Source organism: Podarcis filfolensis (genome assembly GCF_964270895.1).
Source record: "Podarcis filfolensis genome assembly, chromosome: 9".
NCBI classification, from domain to species: domain Eukaryota; kingdom Metazoa; phylum Chordata; class Lepidosauria; order Squamata; family Lacertidae; genus Podarcis; species Podarcis filfolensis.
In genome coordinates, this window is record NC_139610.1 from 36087652 (window position 1) to 36093651 (window position 6000).

The 6000-nt window shown below is 40.3% G+C and overlaps 1 long non-coding RNA gene across 1 annotated transcript in view; it reads right to left on the reverse strand.

Annotated features, from left to right (window-relative positions):
* Window positions 1-4527, reverse strand: part of LOC310770553 — a 55243-nt gene extending 50716 nt beyond the window's left edge. Inside the window, exon 1 of the long non-coding RNA XR_014552265.1 lies at window positions 4448-4527. This is a non-coding gene — a long non-coding RNA (uncharacterized lncRNA). The remainder of the gene's footprint in view (window positions 1-4447) is intronic.
* Between the last annotated feature and the right edge of the window lie 1473 nt (window positions 4528-6000).

Genomic DNA, 6000 nt, shown 5'->3' on the forward strand with positions numbered 1-6000 from the left:
CTGCACAGGGTGGGCGACGGAAGAGGTGTGCTTCCCTCCTTACTAGCTTGACCAGGAGTGGTGCTGAGGCTCCCAGCAGCATCCTCTGGTCCCTTCTCCTCTTTCCCACAGGAGGTGTGGCTTTCCCCATCACAGGAAGAGGAACTGCGTCGCGAGGTTTTCAGAGGTTCCCTGTAACCCAACTGCCCCTCAGCTTCCCCTCCCTGACTTCCCAGGCAGTCCCCTGACATCCCCCATTTTTATTTTTTCATTAGGGAAAAAAACTGCCTTCCCCTTTCATTCTAGCTGCCATTGAAGCCTTACTGCCATTACTGCCATTGAAGTGTCACTGAAGTGCGGGCTGGGGATTGTTAAAATATACACACTTCATATATGTGTACTAGGGGAAGAGTCCTATTAGTTGTGAAAATACCATAACAATATTGATACTGGCCAAGTCTTTATATATGTGAGATTCAAACATGCTCTATGTGCTCCTACGTCCAACTGAATTGTAATTATTCCCTGGCAAATACATAACAATGAGCAGCTACACCCATACCACAAAAGTCATTGATTCACGCTAAGCTGTACTCAGAGTAGGCCAACTGAAAGTAGTAGGCCACCTGAGGATTGGCAGTTGTTTCATGCATCCTAATTGTAAAAAAGAAACAAAAGTTAAAGAGTGGAATGAACAAAAGGCACCAACTATTCCCTTACTCCCTAATAATTCCCACCCTGCTCTTCCTTTCAACTACCTTGTAGATGTTTATTTTGGAAGTGTTTGCTTATCCTGGAGATGCTTGGTATCAGATCAGTAAAGGCACACAATAGCTATGGCTTTCACATGTAGTTTTACAGATTTCTTGCCTTTGCGCTAGATTTCCACAATAAAACTTTTCAGCCTTTTAGAGCACACCAGCTGTGCCACTCAACAAGAGAAACAAAAAGGTTTCACATTTCTTCTAAAGATGTGCCCTTCGAGGCCTGTTTTTTTCTAACTTACATTCCATTTTAGCTTTCCTTCCCCCGCTATAAAACCCTCAGAGTTCACCTGGAAAACAGCAACAATAAAGATGCAACTGTTAAAAGGCACTTAGCGTACACCTGTTTTTGAGGTGGCCAAGGAAGATGTAAAATACGCTATCAGAATTAAAAATAGTGTGCACATTCAGGATGACATTCTGTATTTTCCTTAGCACTGTGCTTGAAATTATCCTGCTTTTTCGCCATTCTTTATCAATTTACAAGAATAGAAACTAGATCCAAAAATTATGAAAGGGAAGAGAGCATAGTGCAGAAATTCTCATCTGTGGGGGTGCAGGTTTCAGTTGTGATTACTGAGGCAGAAATTCTGCAAAGTCAATTCTCAGTGAGGCCAGCTTCATGCATGCAATGGTACATCCTGACCACAAAACTGCCAACAACCAGTTTGGGAGGTGCCTCATGTTGACTGTTATAGTGAAAAGCAACTAACAGAGAAGATGCAAGGAAGGCTCTGCACATAAAGCAAAAAAAAAAAACAAAAACCTGGGTTGAATAAGTGTTTTCAAGGACTGTAGATGGCTGAGAGATGATGGGGTGACAGAAGGTGGGTGGGGAAAAGATGAAACAGCCTAAATAACACATTTTCCCCTATATAGCATGTATCATAATGGATATGCTCTCACAGACTTTTTTCGACTCTGCCCTGTAATGCATTACTGCATAAAAGTCTGACTAAATGGGAATTTGGTTTGAGCCCAAGGGGATTTTCTCCCACATTACCCTGCTTTCAAGGTGGCCAAGAGGTGCTTGTCAATGTCCTGTCACTCATTCTACAAATCATCTTTTCAGTGGCCTGCTATTATACAGCCTTCTTGAGTGCCTGTGTTTGGTAAAAAAAAAAAACCCTTGATGGGCTTTCCTGTAAGGACAAAGACATGGGGAGCCTATTTGCTGTACACCGGACAAATATATAATCTGAATTCTTTTTATTTTTAAAGAAATATGGGGGTGTGGGTGGTTTTAACATAGAATTGAGAAGTCCTCTTAAAAACAAAATCTGCATCTGCATCTGCATCTGCATCATCTCAGGTCATCTCAGCTAGCTTCTGTAGCTTCACATTCTTTATAATTAAAGCTCAGGGGAACACATCATGAGGTAACTTCTCCTAGGAGTCTTATTCACATCAGGAAGCACACACAGGAGTGGAGCATGCAGAGCATTGAATAAAAGCTTAATGAAGAGAAAAATGCACATACCACCCACAGTCATTCACAATGGGAAGGTAAGCTCAACCCAACAGTCACCTAAATTATAAGGAAATTCTAAAGTGCCCAGAGAAAGAAGCAGAAAAACAGAAGCTCCTTTCAGGAGAAGAAATGTTTTGAAAAACCGGAGGAGAGAGGTTCTGGCACAGAACTAACTTTCATGGATAAATACCAGCTAGACCCCAGTTTTCCAAGGAGACAGGTGCAATTTGTCAAGTCACAAGTTCCCCCAGCCCTGCTCAAGAAAATGAGTACAGGCACACTCACCCACACACTTATGCACATCCCATTTGCTTGCAATTGCATTCATGCGGGGCACTGTGAAATAAATAAATATATTGGCCTTTCCTCACTCAGTGCTGCTGTCCAGAAGTTGCCTAGGGCTGCTGCCCAAGCAAGCGAAGGCAGCCTTTGATTGACCAATGGCACAGGGTGGGATGTGCCTTCTCTCTGCCTCACGTCCATGCCCACATCCTGGCACCAGTTCTGCTGCCATTGCACACACTGGTTCTCCGCAGGCAGGCAGGCAAGCTCAGGACAGGACAAGCAGTGGCCCCAAGCAATTTCCAGGGTGAGTCTCTCTCTCCCTCCCTCCCTCCTGCCTGTGTGCCTTCCCTATTAAAGTGGGGTGCTCCCCACTTACATGATTTCACTTATGTGGGGGAAGGGGGATGTAACTTTCAAAAAGCAGTATAGGCAGTATAGGCATGATAAATTAAGCTCATATGCCCTGCCATAAAAATATAGAAAATAAAGCAACTGGCAGGTTAAAGGATGCTTAGTGAAGTAGACTATCTAGCAACAGTAGAAAATGATGTTCTAGATATGTAATTTTAAATTTTCAAGGGTTACATGGGAAGACAGAAACCAAAACAGGAAAAGGCACTGGAAGGTGTGTGAAATAATGTAAAATAAGGGTATATCTCTTAATATTATTTAAACACTTTATCCCATCTCCAGTTAATTTGCTCCTGTTTGCACACAAATGATGAGACAAACATGGCTTGGGTTTAAAATGGGCAACATTTTGCATTAAATATAAGTAAATCTCCATGGAGGGAAAAGCTTATTTGTTAACAAACAGACCTTTGGAGACACCAACCAATCATACTGCCCAACTGTCCCGATTTAAGTGGGACATCCCAGAATTAAAGAAGGCATCCCGGCTTCTAATGGGATCCCAAAATGTCCTGCTTTTTGGTCTGGTGCTTTGGTTCAAGTCAGCTGGCCCATGCCATAGCACTAGACCAAAAGATGTTCATTTTTGGTCTCACGCTTTCATGCAAATCAGTTGGCTCCCGCAAGAGCTCAGACCCAAAGAATGAGCATCCTGATTTTGGTCAGCAAGATATTGGAGGGTATGACCTATGTGAGTTTTTTGTCTCGGATAAAGCAAATACTTTTTGCTGCCACTACAATATACAAGCAGGCCATGTCAAGAGCATACACTCCATCCAAAACAATGGCGAGCCCCCAAAAGATATTATTGTTCACTTTACCTTCTTCAAGCTTAAAAATGACTTATTTCAAAAGTTTGGGACACTGGAAGTTATAACAGAAAATTCAACAATAAATTTCTGCCAGGATCTTTGTGCAGTAATGCTGCAACACAGGTGTGGGTTTAAAATTTACACCACCCGTTCAAACAACTTCCACACAACTGGAAGCTAAAAATTATTAAATCAACTGGGACTGCAACCAAATGAAGATAAACAACTGAGAGAAGTAGGCCACAGAGAGGAAGACACAGAACTCAAATAAGAGTTATTTTCCAAACAATTGATTAAGAGTTATTCTCTTATTTGTGTTTGGAATATAAGCATGTAAAACATGTTCTGCTTCTTGAGGGAGGGGGTATGGGTTAATGTTTGCCTCCCCCAGTTTCATCTTACCTCAGGAGCATTTGGATCATAAAAGAAGAGATGAACTATTCCACTCTCAATCGATAGATGTAGGGATAATTCTGTTGGGAAGGATGGGGGGATTAGGGAGGGGGGAAATTAATCCCTTTTGGAATTCAGAGCATCTTTCTTTTGTGCTGATGGGATATGAAAATAACACTGAAATTACTAAGATGCATAACTCACACTGTTAGTGGCCTGGTCCTAGCTTGAGACTGAAGACCTCTCAGAGATATAGCAGTTATCTCAATGTACCAGACCAAGAGTTTAGATGGGACAAAAAAAGATAATTAGATCCATGTATTTTTACTTACTGCTCCAATGTTGACAGACACTGCCTGAAACACAACAGCATGGATTTGACATTGGCTCATGTCTCTCTCCCATTTCCCCTCTCCATCCCTTCTGCTGTATTTTTTAGAGAACTGTAATAGAAGGGACAGTTTTCTAAATCTACCCTTTCTATCATGTTCTTGGATTCTATGCAGATAGCAGATAATTCATAGCTTTCCTTCAATTCACATACCCTCTCCATATTCTTATATTTGCCTTCTTTTTCATTTCAACAAAACATTTGCCAAGTTAAGCTTTCATAGTACTGAAAGAGGGATCTTGGCAGACATTTGGTTTGGTTGCTAATTCTTCTTCTTCTTCCGTCCCATAAATTGCAAAAGGAAACATTGCCACCAGCATACAGTTTTTTCACAATGAGCTATGAGTATGACCTCTTGGCAGCAGCTGACCTATCACTTTGGCCTCAATAGATGCAAAGGGATTTTTAAGCGTGCCTCAAATATATGAGCTCAATTAGTGAGGGGGCAGGGGGGTGTCATTAGAGCTTTGATACTGACTAACCTCAAGATCACAACCCTGCTTAAATTTTGAACTTCTCTGCTTATGTCACAGATATAGAGGTGTACCCAAAAGACAGCTGAGAAGTCTATGTAGCTGTGAGAACATTGTTTGAAAGAAAAGCATTGGTAATTAGATTTTTGAATATGTTAAGAGAGAAAATAGTTTCAGTAAAACACACGCAGCATCCTGGCTGTATTTTTGAGCTGCCCACACTATATAACCTGATGTGGCTGGGCTTTGGATTTAAACCAACTATCATAGTATTTGTAGGCTACCTTTTAGGGCCCAGACATTTAAAGATGACTTACACGACAACATTCAATTTACATTTTTTAAAAAAATCCCCAAATAAATCTTAAAACAACTAGCAGCAACTTTAAAGTACCAGAAACATTTCAACAAGTTAGTCTAAAACAACGTTAAACAGATCAGTGATTTAAAAGCAACAACAACAGTAAATTAAGGCATTTAAGAAAAAGCAATCCAGAACACATTTCTTAAGGTCCACTTATAGGCTTTTCAAGAAGAAAGCAGGTGCAATTCAGCACAGAGGGAATTCCATAATTGGGGGTCAGAACAACAAAAAATAGCCTTTTTCTCATGCTTGCTTATTAAGCAGAGGTTCCATTACTGTTTTAATTGGAATCAATGACTAGCCTTACACATTTCTATAAAACATGAAAACTTTTTATTTATTGATTTTATGTTAGCTAATTATTATTTTCACAACTTTGCCTTGGTTATCAGACAATGCTTTATATCGGGCAGGGGTGTGTGTGTGTAGAGAGATCTAAACTGACGGACAATCCCAATCCATTGTATCATATTGACATAATTTGCACATTTTTTAATTTATGTATTAATTCATATATTTAAATATGTCTTAACATCAACCACCTCTGTATATATAAAGGTAACAAATGCTGTGCAGTGGATAAACAGATATAACAGATGATGAAACTGAAAAAATACTTAGCAAATAAAACAAAAGAATCCCTCCAAAGCAAAAACA